At 32.4% G+C, this 19,467-nt stretch overlaps 1 long non-coding RNA gene across 1 annotated transcript in view; it reads right to left on the reverse strand.

Moving 5' to 3' along the window:
* Positions 1 to 439: 439 nt before the first annotated feature.
* LOC116423365 overlaps positions 440 to 19,467 on the reverse strand; it is a 53,901-nt gene continuing 34,873 nt past the window's right edge. Inside the window, exons 2-3 of the long non-coding RNA XR_004233954.1 lie at positions 14,503 to 14,557; positions 440 to 1,068 (exon numbers count right to left, since the gene is read on the reverse strand). This is a non-coding gene — a long non-coding RNA (uncharacterized LOC116423365). The remainder of the gene's footprint in view (positions 1,069 to 14,502; positions 14,558 to 19,467) is intronic.

Raw genomic sequence — 19,467 nt, forward strand, 5'->3', positions numbered from 1 at the left:
TATCTAGTGAGTATCAGAAGTGAGGTTCAAACCCATGTCTCATTGTGACCCTAAGACTAATATATCTACTATATGGACATGGCTCTCTCCTCTCTATAGGTCTGAAATTCTTAATAATTATTTTTCTCAAGTTAAAGTAAAAAAGGACTTAGCCAAATAAAACGATACCAAAATCACTCAATGAAGCCATTTTCCAATCAAACAGTATTTTCAGTAGGTACTTTAAAAAATTAATGATTGACAAGTTCATTCTTAATTGCATACTTCATTGTGTGAAAAATACAAAGAAATGATGTGTCAAAGACTGTGACAATGAATTAAATACTTCAGGTAGAATTTGACTCTAGTAATTATTTTTTGAAAACTAGAATTTACTTAAAATTTAAATTTTATTTAAAACACTTTCATTACACAAAAGGAAATAGTTCAATTAGCATCTAATAAAGAAGGAAACTATAATTTGTTTTCCTGTGAGTTACTGTAGGAAAAAAAATGTTTTAAAAATCTTTGAAAATTTTTTGATTGGTAGATGAAAGTAGCAGGAGATAGATATTTCAATTATGGTTTGGGAGGTGAATGTCAAAGGGTTAGATGACAAAAAAACCCAAAAAAACAAAAAACAAAAACCCGCCAGCACTTAGAGGACTCCTCTTGAAGTTCTTCTTTAATAAGCATTTACTTTCTATCTCAAAGGGTGGTACTGGAAAAATCAGATTTTTCATGGGTTTTAATATACTACCTACAGGGAGAAGCTCTGGCAGATTTTTCATTTCATATTTGTGAACTTTAGAACCTTGAAATCACATCTGATTTCCCTGTTGATTTCAAGCTTCTCTGTTTGGCAGGTGTGATTTTTGCTTTGTTCTCAATGTAGAGAAAATGAATGTGAGGGTCCTTTCTCTGGTCATTGCTTGCTACAGATGAGTGGCTTAAAAAGTGATCCAAGGAGTATAACCAAATATACCTCCACTGATATCTCAACATTGACATGATGGTCCTCTGTGGTTTGGTTTGGCATCTGCATTTCCATCTGCCAGGCACTCCTCTGCACTGGCTTTATTCCTTTATCTGCAGCAAAGGAAAAAACAAAACAAAACAAAAGGGCCTTGAACACAGAAGTTTCTGACTAACCACAACTTTTTTCTTCAATCAGATTATATCATTTATGATAGAGTAGCAATAGCCTTTATTATCCTCTGTTACTTTTGATACCACCATCTTTCCAGTTAATTAGGTTTATATAGTCTTTGTTCTATCTTGACAACTCTCTCTCACTCGTGTCGTGTTTAAGTTTGCTTTTTTTTTTATAAGTTCATTTTTTTCTCTCACACAGCCACTGTCATAGTTTAGGCCTTTTGTCCTGGACTAGTATCATAATGTCCTATTTGTTCCCCTGTTATATCTCTTCATGTTCAAATCATCTTTAATGTAATATTCTTATTATTTTTAAGGTATTCTTCTTAGGACCAGACTATTTTGTGACATAAGAATCTAATATTAATCCTTTCTCTATTCTTTAATTCTATTCAATGGACTCTAGGGGTTCCTATTTTTCTAGGGATCAAATGCAAACTTCTTTGGCATTTAAAGCCTAGCTCCTTCTGATTTTTATCTTTTTTTACCTATTCCACTTGTAAATACCTTGTACTTGGCAACCATATTAACTTGCTTGCTGTTTCTTATATATAACATTCTATTTCTTATCCTTATGCCTGTGAATTTACTACCCTCCATTCCTAGAAAGCTTTCCCTCCTCACTTCAACCTTTTCAGATCCTTTATTTCCTTCAAATCTTAGTTCAAGTGTCAGCTTTTCTATCTAAAGCCTTTTGTGATTCTGTACCTACCCCTAAAACTGTTATCTTCCCTCCTAAAACTTTTGTTCATGTTTCATATATTCTCTACATATTTATGTAGCCTCCATTAAAATGAAAGCCTCTTGAAGATTATTTTCAAAATTTGTTTTTGTACCTCTAACCCTTAAGTCAATACCTGGCACTTAGCATATATTTGTTTATCAATCGATTGCATAGACAGCCAAAATTTAGTAGTTTCATATGGAGATTAACTCTCATTTCCAAATTTGATCAAATACTCTTTTGAGGACTACATAGCCCCAGTGAAGTTCACCCTCAGTTAATTCCTACTTCTTTCCATCATGCTTCTGAAAGTATATTTCCACTGACATTATAAAAATAGGACATTGCTTTCATCCCTTTGCAATTTATATCTTTCAGAAAATCAGTTCTCAAGTTCCAAAGGAATGCTTACCAAATCTTCAGATAACACAAAATTTGGAGGCAAAGCTAGAATACTTAGTTATGGCAGCAGGATCCAAATAATGTTGAGGCAAATCTGAGAATGTGAAACACTAGGGATAAGGTAAAGTGTTAAACTTGAGTTAAAAGAAAAATCATCTTCACAAGAATAATGTAGAAAAATATGGCTATACAACAGTTTACCTAAAAAAAGATCTAGGATATACAATGTTACATGGCAATAAGGAAAAGTTGATGAGATTTTGGGATGATTTATGTGAGAACCAGAGATTAACTTGAGATTATCCCTAATAAATTTCCTCATTTTCTATTCAACCTAATCTTTAAGACCACCAAGATGTTTTTGGATGAAGTTCTATAATTAGTGCATTAGTTAATGATTTAACCTTCATGTCATTTGCAAATTGAAGAGCAAGCCTATGACATTTCAGTAGAAAAATCCTGCTAGAGAATCCCTTTTTGTAGTGGCAAGAAACATGAAACTGAATGAAAACCCATCAGTTGGAGAGTGGCTGAATAAATTATGGTATATGAATATTATGGAAAATTATTGTTCCATAAGAAATGATCAACAGCATGATTTCAGAGAGTTCTGAATGATGCTAAATGGAGTGAGTAGAACCAGGAGAATACTGTATATGGCAGCAACAAGATTATACAATGATCAATTATGATGGACGTGATTCTTTTCAACAGTGAGGTGAGTCAAGACAATTCCAATGGTCTTCTGATAAAGAGAGCCATCTGCACCTACAGAGAAGATTGTGGGAACTGAATGTGGATCACAACATAGTATTTTCACTTTTTTATTGTTGTTTGATTGTGCTTTGTTTTCTTTCTCATCTTTTTCCTTTCTGATCTGATTTTTATTGTGCAGCATGACAATTGTGGAAATATGTATACAAGAATTGCACATGTTTAACATATATGGATTATTTGTTGTCTAGGGGAGAGGTAAGGGGGAAGGGAGGAAAAAATTTGGGAACATAAGATTTTGCAAGGGTGAATGTTGAAATTATCTATGCATATGTTTTGAAAATAAAAAGCTTTAACTAAAAAAATAAAAATAACCCTTTAAAGCTAAAAAAAACTCTCTCTAGGTTGAGATTGCCCATTAAAGCTTACTCTTTAGGTCATTCAATTATTTTCAAATTTATCAAACTAGAAAAGCCCATATCTCTCCAACTTATCTGCAATACTATTGGGCTTTGCAAAGTGTATGTCCTGAAAAATCTAAAAATCAACAGACCAAAATTAGAATTCATTATCTTTACCTCCTATCTCTCCCAAAAATATCATTCTTCAAAACTTTTTTTTTTTTATTTCAGTCAAGGATACCATGATCTTTCCTTTTAGTCTAACAGACCTTCAGCTTCATCATCATTTAGATCCTTTATTTTTTTCATTTTCAGTTAGTTGCAAAGTCTTGTCATATTTACATCTAAGAGATGCTAATATCTTGCAACAATTCCATTCTTATTACTCATACTGCTACTACTGTAACTCAAATTGTCATCCCTTCTTTCTCATAGTCACTTCCTAATCTATCTCCCTCACTAAATCCTTCCCTGACTTCAAAGACTTTCCCTATCGTCTTCATAGCTTCCAAAGTGATTTTCCTTAATGTTAACTTTAGCCATGTCACCCCTTTATTAATTAAATTACAGTAGTTTACTATTTCTCCTAGAATAAATTTAAATTCCCTTCACAACCAGTCCCCATATATTTTTCTAGTTTCACTGAACATCCTCTTTATTCCAGCCCTAGTTTTGCTGTTCCACACATGCAATGTTCTATCTCTTATCTCCACTTTTATTCACTAGCCATGTTCTGTGCTTGATGTGCTCTGTCCTCTTCTACTCCATAATATCTTCCTTCCTTCCAAATTTACTTCAAGCACTACTTTTTATATGAAATTTTTGTATCCCCCCAGGTATTAGTGTCTTTCCTCTACAAACTACTTTGTAATTATTCTTTATATAATTGTGTACATGCTTATCCTCTGATATGCTGTTCTATTCTTGATTTTTTATCGCTAGAATCTATCACAGTTCTTAGAACATAGTAGATACTTAATAAAAGCTTGATGATAGATAGGTAGATAGATGGATAGATGAATGGATTGGAAGATAATATGATAAACTTTTTAAATGCTTTGGTGAAATTTAATATACTATGTACAGGAAAAAAAACCTCCCAATTAATCAGGTTATTTACTCTTTCAAAATCTAAATAATATTAATTTGATATTGACTAATCTTCAGCTATTTTGGTGATTTAAAAAAGAAAGAAATTTTTGATTGCATTTCTAATAGTTTCCAAACCATTTTAACTTTTCAAGTTTTCTAGAATGTTTCCTGGAATGGAAGTCAAATTGACTCTTCTATATTTAGTTCTCTTTTGATGGTCTTCTGATGACATTTACCTTTCTATCATCCGTTGGCACTTCTCTTACTCTCTAAGATTTTAAAGAAATCACTCATAGACACTTAATAATCATATCTGCCTGTTCTTTCTGTACTTTAAAACATAGGTGGATAATACTCCATCTGGGGGCTAATTACAATATTTATGAGTAAAACCTGAATAGATTAAAAGATAACTGAAAACCTGTAACAAAATAAGTAAAAATACAGTAGAACATAGACATTGTTAATATGTAGTTGTCTTAGTCTGCAGCCTGCAGAGATCCTTATGTATAGTTTAGTGGCTCCGATTTCTATTTGAGTTTTATCTTGCTGCTCTAGATGTAGTTCATTGGGACCTTATGTCAGGCTTATCAAGGATAGGGAGATGCTACTTGACTATATCATCATTTATATTACATATCTAGTCCCCTGTACTTATTTTTGTTTGATTTTTCCTAATTCAAAACTCTTTCTTTTTAGAAAAGAAACACAAAATAAGAATGAAGTAATTTAGTTTTGGCATTTATTATCATCAGCCCCTCTACTCCAAGAAGTTGATCTATTTATTGGCTTTTTTCTTGTTCCCATCTTAACTAAATGTCCCCTTTATTATCCTTAGGGTTCATATCCATTTTGAGCTCATTCTGGACTTGAAATCTCTTATTACAATTCTGACAATGATTCTTACTCTTTTGAATTCATTCTTAATTGCTTGAGGAATCTAGATTGTATAGAGAAAAAAACAGTGGAGTTAGTTCAAATCCTGTCTTTGATATGCAGTAATTGTGTGATCTTGGGAGTGTTACTTAACATCTTACCCTCAGTTTTATAATATGTACCTCAAAAGGTTTTTGTGAGGACTAAAGAATCAGATTAGATTTATACATATATATTATATATATATGTGTGTATTCATATAGATTGTATATGCAAAATGCTCTGCAAATATTAAAACAGTACATAAAATTATCTGTTTAATAGTCCTTTCTTTAATCTTTATGTTTTTATTATTTCCATGCATTATTAAATTTGTGTTTTTCAGTGAATTCTCTATAATCTGCATTAACTTTTTTAGGCTAATGCAATTTTCATATTTGTCTGTAGAAGTAGTTTTCCATAGCCTTTGAGAACATTTTAATCTCTTACACGATTTTTCTTGATTGCTATGTTTCTCCCATTTCTTTTTATTACAGATTCAAGCCCAATCTCCCTGAAAACTACATTCCACATTTGCAGGACTATTACAGTAATTATTATCTGTGCCAATATTTCAGTTTTTTGCATATGCCACTTTTGTAGTGCTAATCATTTTTTATATGTTATATCTCAACAATCAATAATAGGCCTATTGCCAGAGGCAGTATCTTATGCCATTTTATTGAAGCATCTAGAATAGTTTGTAAAAAAGCATCCAACAATTCTGTACTAATTTACACTAATATCTATTTTCACTTATTTATTAATATTTATTTGCATTCATCAAGAATCATGGGTCATAGATATAGATCCAGAGGGCAATTTAAAGGTTAAATTCAACCCATTTATTTGGGAGTCCAACCCTTTCATTTTACAAATGAGGAAAATGAGATCCCAAGAGCTTAATAAATTTGTCCAAGGTGATAGGTTATTAGAAAGTAAAGATCTCCACATATCATTTGTTATTGATTTAGCTTCTACCCAAATGGTTCAAAATTTTATAATTGACATTAATGGAATTTGTTCTTTTTAATGGACAATATACTTAACTATAGTTTGATTTACCATTAAGTGGCTTTCATATAATTTCTAATTTTAAAAAAGTCTCTCTATATTAAAATCACCCATCTGTCAGTATAAAAAACAATCAAATTTTTAAAAATCCAGATGAGTTTTATGTAGGATTTACAATTCTGAAGACTTGGCAATTACAAACAATCCTGTTTAAGTTAAATCATATACGCTCACACACTTGCTATTTTCAGAGCTGTGTTGAGTAGTACAAGCTGTTGCTAAAGTTTGTGAGTGGTTAACAATTGAAACTTATATAGCTTAACCAATGTCTGCTGTTTTACTAAAAGTAAATTAATTTCCTATGAAATAGTTAAATATAGTTTTTGCAAATCAGTTTCATTTCAGAAGCATAGGCACAATATCAAAACAAATTGTTAAAAAGTAAAAACTGCAGTCAATTGGCTGTTTCGTGTCCAAACAACAGGTTTGATGCCAAACAACTGGTTTTATTGAATATTTTCATTTAATCGACTGGTTGTTTTGGAATTTTGTCAACACAATCTTAAATCTGTTGAATATCAACCAGATTTGATGAAAGGAAGATAGAATTAGCTCTAGCACATCTTTTTTTTTACTGTTTCCTTTTTGAAAAAAAATTATATAATAATAATAATTTATATTAGCTAGCATTTTATACTGTTTACTGTCTGCCAGGCACTAATCAGCACTTAAGAAAAATTTCAATTGATCCTCACAAGATTCCCAGGAGGTAGGTGCTATTGTTATCTTCATTGTTTTAGATGAGAAAACTGAGGCAAACAGAGGTTAGGTGATTTGTCCAAGGCTTGTAAGTCTCTGAGGCTAAATTTCAACTTAAATTTTACTGACTCCAGGTCCAATACTCTATCTGCTGGGATCAGCCAGCTGCCCAAAGTTCATCTTTTATCTTATCTTTTTGTCAACTTTTATCTGCTCTTCCATCCTCATTCCTCATGTTCTCTTTTCTCTAAGTGAAAATAATCAAATCATAGTTTAAAACCTGAAAAGACCCACACAGTCATCCAATTCACCCACACACAAACACACAATTTTCATAGATGAAGAAAGTGAAAAAACTCAACATTATTAGTTATTTGCCCACATCACATGTGTAGGAAACAAAAAGGCCAAGATTTGTATCCTGGTGTTCTGATTCCCAATGTAGTGCCTATTCCACCCTTCTATGATGCTTCATAGGACTTTTTCTGGACTTCTCCTTTGTACTTATTCTAATCTTTATTTTGTATATGCTTTCTTTGTATTGCAAATCTCTCTTAATATATTCTAATACACTCCATAGCACCTGCTGATATCAGAGGCACTAATATTTGTCTAATAAACATTGAATCTGTCAACTTCTATGGGATCCATTTTCATTGCCAGGGATGGATATAGAATTGATATGATTGGTTAATATCCTTTCTTTATTATCAGAAGTCAATATTGTATGGAATAGTCTAAAATTGTATCTCTCTGTAAATTAAAAGTAAGGCAGAAGCATATGCTGGGCTATTAAAAGTATCTTATTGACATCTTTTGTATTTTAGATCATCTTGATTTCTGAATATATTATCTTCTCTATATATGAACCATTCCTCAAAACAAATTTTTTTTTTAATTTTTTTAAATTTTTAATAGCTTTTGATTTACAAGTTATATGCATGGGTAATTTTGCAGCATTGACAACTGCCAAACCTTTTGTTCCAATTTTTCCCCTCCTTCCCTCCACTCCCTCCCCCAGATGGCAGGATGACCAATACATGTTAAATATGTTAAAGTATAAATTAAATTCACAATAAGTATACATGTCCAAACCGTTACTTTGCTGTACAAAAAGAATCAGACTCTGAAATATTGTACAATTAGCCTGTGAAGGAAATCAAAAATGCAGGCGGGCAAAAATATAAGGATTGGGAATTCAATGTAATGGTTCTAAGTCATCTCCCAGAGTTCTTTCGTTGGGTTTAACTGGTTCAGTTCATTACTGCTCTATTGGAAATGATTTGGTTGATCTCATTGCTGAGGATAGCCACGTCCATCAGAATTAATCATCATATAGTATTGTTGTTGAAGTATATAATAATCTCCTGGCCCTGCTCATTTCACTCAGCATCAGTTCGTGTAAGTCTCTCCAGGCCTTTCTGAAATCATCCTGCTGGTCATTTCTTACGGAACAATAATATTCCATAATATTCATATACCACAATTTATTCAGCCATTCTCCAATTGATAGGCTTCCAATTAATTTCCAGTTTCTAGCCACTACAAACAGGGCTGCCACAAACATTTTTGCTCATACAAGTCCCTTTCCCTTCTTTAAGATCTCTTTGGGATATAAGCCCAGTAGTAACACTGCTGAATCAAAGGGTACACAGTTTGATAACTTTTTGAACATAGTTCCAAATTGCTCTTCAGAATGGTTGGATGTATTCACAATTCCACCAACAATGTATTAGTGTCCCTAAAACAAATATTTTTAAATAAAATAAAAATAAAATAAAATCAACTAAGTCTGACATCATTTACTCAGTTCTATATTCATAGATCCACAAGTTTGCAAAAAATGAAGAAACATGCATTTTCCTCATGTCTTCCAGGGGACCAATCTTGGTCTTTACCCCCTATTTTTTTGTTCTTTTTTCTACACTGGGAAATCATTGTTTATCTTGTTTCCTAGGTTTTGTTACTTGAATATATATTGGTTCATATCAGTTACAGTTGTGTGTGTGTGTGTGTGTGTGTGTGTGTGTGTGTATGATATTAACAGGAAATGGAGGTCTAAACAAAGGAGAAGAATTCTTATTTGGGTAAATGAGATGCTAAGATTTGACAAAAGATAGAAAGCAGGATTCTTTAATTATTATTTTATTTCTATTTTCCCTGGCAAAGAAAGGATCTTTGTACTAGAAATGATAGAACACAAATGACTGACATAGAGTAATTCTCCTATGTAAGTAAGGAGAAAGTATAAGAACACCTATATGTTCTTGATTGGTTCAAGCTGCATGGCCAAGGTGACACATCTGTTTCTAAAAATTTTAAATGAAAATTCTTAGGCTTTACAAATTCTAATTAGCTCTTCTTTTAGTTGCTGGTGGGTGTATAAATATACCACTTTTTGGTGAAAATTTTAATGGCTTAATACCTTGCACAAAGCAGGATTTTTATCCTTTTGTATTTCAATCTCTATGATTTCTTCTAGCCACCACAGTATAAAGACCACTTGAAATAGCATCCATGGCCTCTTTCCATACTGAAAGAAAGAGAAAAGGTGATTGCTACATCAATGATATTTGAAAGTTCATGGAAAATATTAGAGGTACCATAAGACTGGAGGACAAATGTCCCATTTTTTTTTCTCTCTCAAAAAAGGAAGACAACAACATCTATAACTAAAAGCTATTTGTGTGACTGTGACTTCTAAGAACATTCTACAATTCACAATTTTAAAAGATGGTAAGTACATTTTTAGAAAGATAAACAATTATTATAAAGAGGTAGCAGAAGCTTTATCAAGAATGGGGCATGTTAGTTTAAGCTTATTTTTCTTTTTTTATAGTTGCCTCAGTAGTAGATAAGGAAAATGTTATTTATATAATTGCTAAATGTTAACAAAACATTTGAAAAAGTATTTTATATCATTTTTGAGAAAACAAAAAGATGTGAACCAGTTGATAATACAATTTGATGAATTCAGAGCTAATTATATGTCTATACACAAAGAGCGGTCTTTAAAAGTTCAGTGTCATTATTCAAAAACTCACCAGGGGAATATCTCAAAAAATAATGGAAAATACATGGATTACAAGCTTATCAAATTTGGTCTTGAAAAGCCGGGAAGGATACTTAAAACATCGGATGTGATTTATTTATTTATTTTTTAGTTCAATAGTCTTTTATTTTTCCAAATGCATGTAAAGACAGTTTTCAACATTCATTTTTGCATGATTATGTCCAATTTTTTTTCTTTCCCTCTTCTCTCCCTCTTCCCAAGATAGCAATTAATTTAATAGAGATTAAACATATAAAATCATTTTAAATATTTTCACATTGTTGTGTTGTATAAGAAAAACCCGAATGAAAGAGAAAAAAAAAAAAAGCCAAAAAGGTAAAAATTCCATGCATCAATCTACATTTAATCTCCATAGTACTTTCTCTGAGTGAGGTTGGCATTTTCTATCCTAAATCTATTGGAATTGTCTTGGATTACTGTATTGCTTAGAAGATCAAGGTCTATCATAGTTCATTATTACATAATCTTGTTGTTATTGGGTACAATATTCTCCTGATTCTGCTCACTTCACTCAACATCAGTTCCTGTAAATCTTTCTAGGCTTTTCTGAAATCAGCCTGCTCACCATTTCTAATAGAACAATAATATTCCATTACATTCATTTACCATAATTTACTTAGCTATTATGCAATTGATGGCATTCATTCAGTTTCTAATTCCTTGCTACTTCAAAAAGGGCTGCTAAAAATATTTTTGCACATGTAGGTCCTTTTTCTTCTTTAGAGATCTCTTTGATATACAGACCCAATAGTGACACTGCTGGATCAAAGGATATACTTAGTTTTATAGCCTTTGGGCATAGTTCCAAATTGCTCTCCAAAATGGTTGGATCATTTTAAAACTCCACCAACAATGTGTTTTTGTCCCAGTTTTCCTCTATCTCCTCCCATATTTGTCATTATCTTTTTCTGTCATCTAGCCAGTCTGAGAGGTTTAAAGTAGTATGTCAGAGTTACCTTAATTTGCATTTCTATAACCAATAGTGATTTATAACATTTTTATATTACAATAAATAATTTTAATTTCTTCATCTGTTCATATCTTTTGACCTTTTGAGGAATGACTTCTTATAATTATGACTCAGTACTCTATATATTTTTAAAATGAGATCTTTATAAAAAACACTAGCTAAAAAATTTCTGCTTTAATCTTATGGCATTGGTTTTGGGATTTGTGTAAACTTTTTTTTAATTTAGTGTAATCAAATTATCCATTTTGAATTTTATACTCTTCTCTAGTCCTTCTTTGGATCCTCCTTCTCCAATGATCTGACAAGTAAAATACACCTTGTTTTCCTAATTTGCTTATAATATTACCTTTTATGTCAAAATCATAAATCCTTTTCTATTTTATTTTGGTGTAGGGTATGAGATGTTGGTCTATGCCTAGTTTCTGTCATACTATTTTCCAATTTTCCCAGCAATTTTTGTCATAGGAAATGATTTTCATAACTGCCCCTTTATAACATAGTTTAGATCTGGTACAGCTAGTCCACCTTTGCACTTTCTCCCCATTAATTTCCTTGACCATTTTTACCTTTTATTCCAGATGACTTCGTTATTTTTTCTAACTCTATAAAATATCTTTGATAGTTTGGTATGACATTGAATAAGTGGATTAATTTAGGTAGAATTGTCATTGTTATTATATTAGGTTGGTCTACCCATGAACAATTGATATTTTCCAATCGCTTAGATTCTGTGAAAAGTGTTTTGTAGTTGTGTTCAAATTGTTCTTGGGTTTGTCTTGGCAGATAGACTCAATTATTTTGTATTGTTTACGTTATTTTAAATGAAATTTCTCTTTATATCTCTTGAAGTTTGGGTTTGTTGATCATATATAGAAATATCAATGATTTATGTGGGTTTACTTATCCTGCAACTTTACTAAAGCTGTTAATTATTTCTAGCAGTTTTTTTTCATTGATTCTCTAGGATTATCGGAATATAAAATCGTATCCTTTGCAAAGAGTGAGAGTTTTGTTTCCTCACTGTAATTCCTTCAATTTCTTTTTCTTTTCTTATGGCTATAACTAATATTTCTAGTAGAACATTAAATAATAGTAGTGATAATGAGCATCCTTGTTTCATCTGATCTTATTGGGAATGCTTCTAGCTTATTCCCATCACATATAATATTAGCTGATGGATTTAGACAGATGCTACTTATTTTAAGGAAAACTCCGTTTACTCCTATTTCTCCAGTGTTTTATTAGGAATGGTTGTTGTATTTTATCAATTTTTTTGCATCTGTTCAGATAATCATATAATTTCTGTTAGTTTTATTATTGATATGGTCAATTGTGTTGGCTGTTTCTCTTATATTTAACCAGCCTTGCATTCCTGGTATAAATCTGACTTGATCATGTATATTACTCCAGATATAAATTGCTATAATCTCTCAATGTAAACTAGAATATAAAATCATTGTGATAGTCTAGGAAACTGAATTCAATCTATGATGTGACATGATAAACATTTCTTAAGTATCCCCTGTTTGCTAGGTACTGTGCTAAATCTTAGGAGTGTCAAAGGAAAAGTTCCTTCTCTTAAGGAGGTGGCAATTCAACGGGGGAAGAAAATTCAGAAAAGGAAAGTGAAAAGTGAATGTGTAGGTGGGATCACCAGAAATTACCTGATGAAGATGATGATGTATTTGAAACCAAGCAAAATAGCTGATGGCAAATAAAAAGATGACTTACAAAAAATGTTTTTTTTTTTTCTGTTTTTACTTTACAGCTTTAACAAATGCCATATTCCAAAAGCTAACTTCCAAAAACTAATTAATTCATATCAATTTATAATCTTGGTGGTGAAAGAATACTAGTAGAGACTTGTGAACTATCACATGAGAAATAGAAGGTTCTTGATAGGGACCCAGTCTTTCAGTGCTAGTAGTGTTTGAGAGAGTTGCTCCAGATCAGTGTTATTAAGAAAATGCTTCCTATCTATGAGAGCTATTGAAAATTTAAATGGTATGGTTAAGTAAATACAAGGCTCAAGTAGTCAAAAGGGGGCAAATGCTCCCTATGTAGAGAGGGCTTTGTAGGGGGATGTTTTTCTCCACTTTCTAGTCCTCAAGTCAGAGAGACAGAAACAACTGAGGATATTGATGAGTTGTGAGGAAAAAAATCTGAAGAAATCTATAATGATGAGTTTACTGGTGATGAGTTTATTCTGAGTGAGACATGATGAAGATGATGATGGAGTTGAAACTAAGCTATCTAATAAGATGGAATTCAATAGGAAGAAATGTATTAACTTTAAATTCAAAAAGTGAATTCCTGAATATAGAATGATGGGGAAGACATGTTTAGACAACAACTTGTCTAAAAACAATCTTGAAGTTTTAATGGACTCCAAACTCAACATTAGTCAATAGTATGCTATTGCTCCTTGAAAACAAGAAGGTAATAGTCCTATGTTATTTTCCCTTAACAGTGAGCTAGGACAGACTGGCTGTGATGGAGAAAAGTGGATTCATAACTTTGCAAGGAACCCAGCAGAAATTCTATACTATATAGGAAGGGAACATATATGGATCCTGGTAAAAGGACTTCCACGAGGTAGAAGTTACTCTTTTCCAAATGTGCTCCTGTAAACCTGAGTCCACAGTCTCTTGGATTAAGTACAAACTGGGACCATGTCATAGACTTTGAAGGAATGATTTTTTCCCTTTTTTTCTTTCTTTTCTGTTTTACTTTATCACCTTAGCAAATACCATATCTAAAAGCTAAACATCTTTGTTGATTAATTCATGTCAACTGATAATTATAATGGAGAAAGAATGCTGGGTGATTGCGAACTATCACATGAGAAATACAAGGTGCTTGATAGGAGCCCAGTCTGCCAATGCTGGAAGTGTTTGAGAAACTTACTATAGAGCATGTGCTACATAAGAAAATGCTTTCTAACATGAGAGTTTGAAAATTTAAATGGCATAGTTAAGTAGAAGGCTCAATTAGTCAATCAATAATCAATACCTCATGTATATGTAACTATCGTATATAATCATTAATGAATTAAACACCTCATACATTTGCTATTTTGCTAGTGACTTGAGACACAAAGACAAAAAACAATCATTCTCTTGACAAACTTACTTACTATCATTACTTTGTTTGGAGACCTCCAAATAACGGTTTAATTATATCATAGAAAGTTTTGATGTTCAGTTCAGAAGCAAACTAAATAGCTTCTAAGTTTTCATCCATCCATGTTCTTTGATTCTATGATGTTGTTTTTATGTTTATCTCAACTTAACTGTGGTCCTACCTGGGAAATAAGCTGTTTTGCAGTCCAAATGGTCATGAATTCACTCTCTGGAAATCTGAAAAATAAAAGATAGATGATCACTTGCCCACTTGTGTTATAATGGGACCTTGACTATTGAGGTCCCTTCAAACTTCGAATTCAGTGACTGTGGGATGTTTGCCTGGATTTCTCTGAATACTTAGTGCCCATAATTTATGTTGCAGAAACATTCCATTATTTTCATTTATCATAATTTCTTTAGCTGTTCCCCATTTTGCAGACCACTACTTTGTTTACAATTCTTTGCTACCACCAAAAAGAAAGCTTTGGTATTCGTTCTCCTTTTGATTTCAATGAGGCTTCTGACAACATGATATCTTAGTTAATGAAATGAGCAAAGTCTCCCCTCATCCCTCTTCAAGTTGCCTGGTGTGTTTTGCTGCTGTCTACTGAATAAATTTGTTCTTATAAATAGAGCAATTTCCTTTTGCAGCAGCTATAAAGTCAGCACTGTATCTAGTATGTGTGTATAATCAAAGACCCTTACCAGAGCATATTGTACTTAGAATATTCTTCAGTGCTCTGGGACTATTTAAACTTGACTAAACACTTGAAGGGGGCCTTCATAATGGAGAAAAAACAGCTCACCAGAATGAAATGGGAAGGAACCACATTCTTCCTATTTAATTGCTTTATTTATATTTTGCCAGGCTGACAAGGAAAGTTATGACTTCAGAGCCATCCGATTCTAATAGGAATGCTAGCATGGTTTCTAAACTTCTTCCCACTTCAGAGAAACAAGAGTTCACTGATATTCAGTGTATTAAAAATACATATTAAGAGATATGCAAGTCTGCAAAGAAATAAGCAAACAGAATAGAATGGGTGGAAGTCTCTGGCTTTATAGTATTCTGCTACTGACAAGTGCCTTCAAGTTTCCCAGTTCTGAGTCCATGATTCCCTCAGTGAAATGTAAAGGAAGGGACTAAAAAAATATCTTTAGCTGGCAGGAGCTCTAGTCATTTTAGAAACACCCCTGATGTCTTGTTTAAATCCTGTTTGAGTGGTGAATGCTATTTTACACTTTTTTCATTTAAAGGACTGACTCCTGAGAATACTCTAGTCAGCTCAAAGTTGTGGCAGCCCCTTGACTACAGAGGGCTAGAATTTCAATTTATGTCACTATATATTTTTTTAATCTCTTTTTTTCTTTTCCAGTTTACTTTAGCTCCTTGCTATTGGTTCAACACAAGGGACCTAGAGTTCTTTTCATCCTCCTGCAGAGTGTTCTGGCAACACATATGCAGACACATAAAAGAGACTCAGCAGATGTAGAACAGGCCAAAGACACAAAATAATGATAGAAATAAAGATATTTATTAGTATTAGTAATTCCAAATTGTGAATTTTAAGCTGGAAGCTATCACATCCAAACAGCAACATTATAGTTTTTTGCACTAATAACCTTTTGCAGTTCAGGAACTTTAAAGTGTGCTTTTCAGAAGCTAGTTTAATGAATTTTTTTTTAAATGTAAATTTTTTTTAAAAGAGAAAACACTCATTGCTATTTCTACATAATCAATGCTCACTTATCCAGCTAAATATTAAAGACTTCCTTGAGCCATCTAAATATGTTTCAACATTTGAACCCAGGCAAGAAAGGCTTTAATGGGAGCTAAGGGAGTACAGAGTGTATGAATATGTTGATTAGAACTTGAATGTATATATTTTTCTGTTGTGAATGATATGAAAGTAGTTTTTACATGCTAGGCACTGTGTTAAGTTCTGAAGATAAAATATATAAGTGAAACAGTACTTATCCTTCAGGAATATATATTCTTTTAGGGAAAGGTAAGTAAAGAGAATTATGCATGGACTCATAAGGAAGTTAACTGGCATTGCTTTTCCAATGGTAATGGTAATACTGATTTCTTTACTGTTGTACTTGAGAATGTTTTTTTTTTCCTATTTTCATTGTAAAACATATTCTTTGTCATTAATATTCTTTTCATGGTGAAAAACATATTGCTTTAGTGATCAGAATTCTTCATTTCATTGGTACATATCATCAACTTAGGCTAGAAATTTGTCTGAGCCATAAGAGTTCACTGCAGAGTGCCAAGATTGGAGCCAGGAAGACTCATCTTCTTGAGTTCACATCTAGACTTAGACATTTACTAGTTGTGTAGCCTTAGGCAAGTCACTCATTCCTGTTTGTCTCAGTTTCCTGATCTGTTAAATGAGTTATAGAAGGAAATGGCAAAGCCCTTTGTTATCTCTGTCCCCCTTCGTTCCCCCCCCAAAAAAAAACCAAAACCAAAAAAAAAAAAAAAAATTGAGTTAAGGAGAGTCAATCATGACTGGGAAACAATTGAACAACAAATTCTGTTTGTCAGTGATTGTACAAAACATTGTGTCAGTGATTTTCTCATGACTTGAAATATAAATGAAGGATGGTATTTTATAGTAGATATGCATTGGATTCAGAGTCATGAAGACAAGTTTGTCTCTCACTTAATACTCTTATCAGCCTTATTTTCCCCATTTGAAAAATGAAGATATTAACATTTATGACCTCTAAGAGCCCTTCCAGCTGTCAATCTACAATCCTATAAATCTTAATTCTCCTTCTAAAGCTACATTTTACTATGTTATTTTTAGTCTCAATTTTGTTTTTGAGAGCAGTGATGGCAGTATTACAATAAGGTCCAAGTGAATTTATACCATTCAGCTTTGTTGATTAGCTTTTATTTGGTAATTGCCTCATTATCACATTCTTTCTTATATCTCTACTGCTCACTATGGGGTGGTGACTATATTTCCCCTACATTGTTTAGAAGCCTCAATTATTTAAAGAAATTTTCATATTTTCTCTTTCTGCCTCAGAATTAACAATTTTTATATCTTTATTTCCAGGTTCGTTCAGCTTTTTATCAACCAGAAATACATTTATATAATTAGGGATGAAACAATATACTGTAGTAAAAGTTCTGTGAAGTTTGGGGATCAGATGGTCTAGATTCAAATTTTACCTCTTTTATTTCCTACTTGTAAGACACTGGGCAAGCATATCTAAGCCTTAGTTTCTCTTTCTGTAAAATGAAGGTTGAATGAACTCCCCTCTAATATCCCTTCCATATCTATATCTATGATCTTATGCATACATGAAATATAACTATCTGAAAAAGAAAAAAAAAGTTCAGCAGTTAAATTTATGGATTTGATGGTTGTCATAACAACCACCCCAATGGACCTAATCATCCATTTAATTTCTCTTTTGCTGAAGCTCCACTGTGTTCTTTTGCCCAGTTATCTCAGAGCTTGAGCCAAATGAGAATGCCAAAATGGTAATGAATGAACATCCCCTAAAATAACATTGGAAAACAAATTTGAATTTTTAGCTATTTAACTTAATTTTGGGGTAGCCAAGGCTCCTGCACTAGGCATTTACCTCATTATGTATCTCTAATGTGTGTGTGTGTGTGTGTGTGTGTGTGTGTGTAAGTGTTAGTGTAAGAGTAAGTGTAAAAGGAGGGAAGGGAAAAGGGAAGGAGCTTTCCTTTTACCCAGATCAGAATTTTGCTCCAACTTTAGATGATCTTGGCTAAAATCTAGTTGTAAAAACATAAAATCCCCTTCAGGATAATATGAATACTTGCATCTCAGAATTCTCTCTCTGGAGTGAAGTCACATTTCAGAAGAGGTAGACTGAGGACTTGTGATTTAATTCTATGTAATTTATACTTAGATATCTGATTGTGACCTTTTTCTTACATGAACAAATAAAAATAAAGCTGTCATTTCTCTTTTTGTGTTCTTGTATTTTTTATTAAAATTGCTTATACATATATACATATATATATTTCTTTTCTCTCCTATTAGTTTGGAAGATACATGAGGACAGTGCTACACTTTATTCTTCCTTATATTTCACACAGCATCTTATACAACATAATGCTTATAGTAGATATTCAATGATTCTTTTGAATGAATGGTTACAATTGATCAGAATTTTTCATTTTAGTTATGTTATGTTAAGCATAATCATAGAACCATTTCTTGCCCCCAAATTCATAATTATTTGATGGTATCAGCAGTCCTATTTTATATTTTAATCAATACATCAATACAACAATTAACTTCTATGCACTCAGAAATAATGAAGACAATTATATTTTATATTTTTGACTATCACAGAAATTCAGTTCCACCCCCACCAAAGTGCTTTAGACATAGAAGGGGTTTAACAGTTTTAATTGAATTGTATTTTATTCTTGTATGGAGAAGTTGTTTTCCTGGGTGAAGAAATACTAGTGGCAGTTTTGTTTAATAGATAGGCTCTTCATTTGCTATCATAGTGAATGCTTTTTTGTTTCCTTAGTAATCCTGTCTATTTTTGAGAAGGTAATTCTTGTAGTGTGATTAGAGCTGCTTCTACTGAATTTATTTTCATTGACCCATTCAAAATTTGTTTAAATGATCTTTTAAGAAAAGGACTTCTCCCTCCCTGCCTCCCTCCCTCCCTCCTGCTCTTCCTTCCTTCCTTCCTTCCTTCCTTCCTTCCTTCCTTCCTTCCTTCCTCTCCAGCAAAATCCAGTTTTCCTCAGTAAGTCATTTGAATAATTATGATTAAAGATAAAGATCAAATAATCTAAGGCTGTACCTATTAGAGAGGACTTCAAGCATCTATTGATATAAAGATATCACCATGGTGTTGCATCACATGTAAAAACATTTCAAAAGATGAAGTAGCTACTAACTTCTAAAAGTTCTAATAGCTCCCTTTTTTGGCCTAAAGGATGGAGCAAATATGCCTTAGAAATATATTTTTTTATACTAGTAATTGTTTCCTTAAGAAACTATTCCATGGAACTGACTTGAAAAAAATCTGATTGCTTCTCTAAATAATACATGGACATAACTTTATTTTGGAGCTAATATTCTCACTGAACCCAATGATGCTATAAAGAAGATGGGTAAGGTAGA

The sequence above is a fragment of the Sarcophilus harrisii genome, chromosome 4 (genome assembly GCF_902635505.1).
Source record: "Sarcophilus harrisii chromosome 4, mSarHar1.11, whole genome shotgun sequence".
Taxonomy (NCBI): domain Eukaryota; kingdom Metazoa; phylum Chordata; class Mammalia; order Dasyuromorphia; family Dasyuridae; genus Sarcophilus; species Sarcophilus harrisii.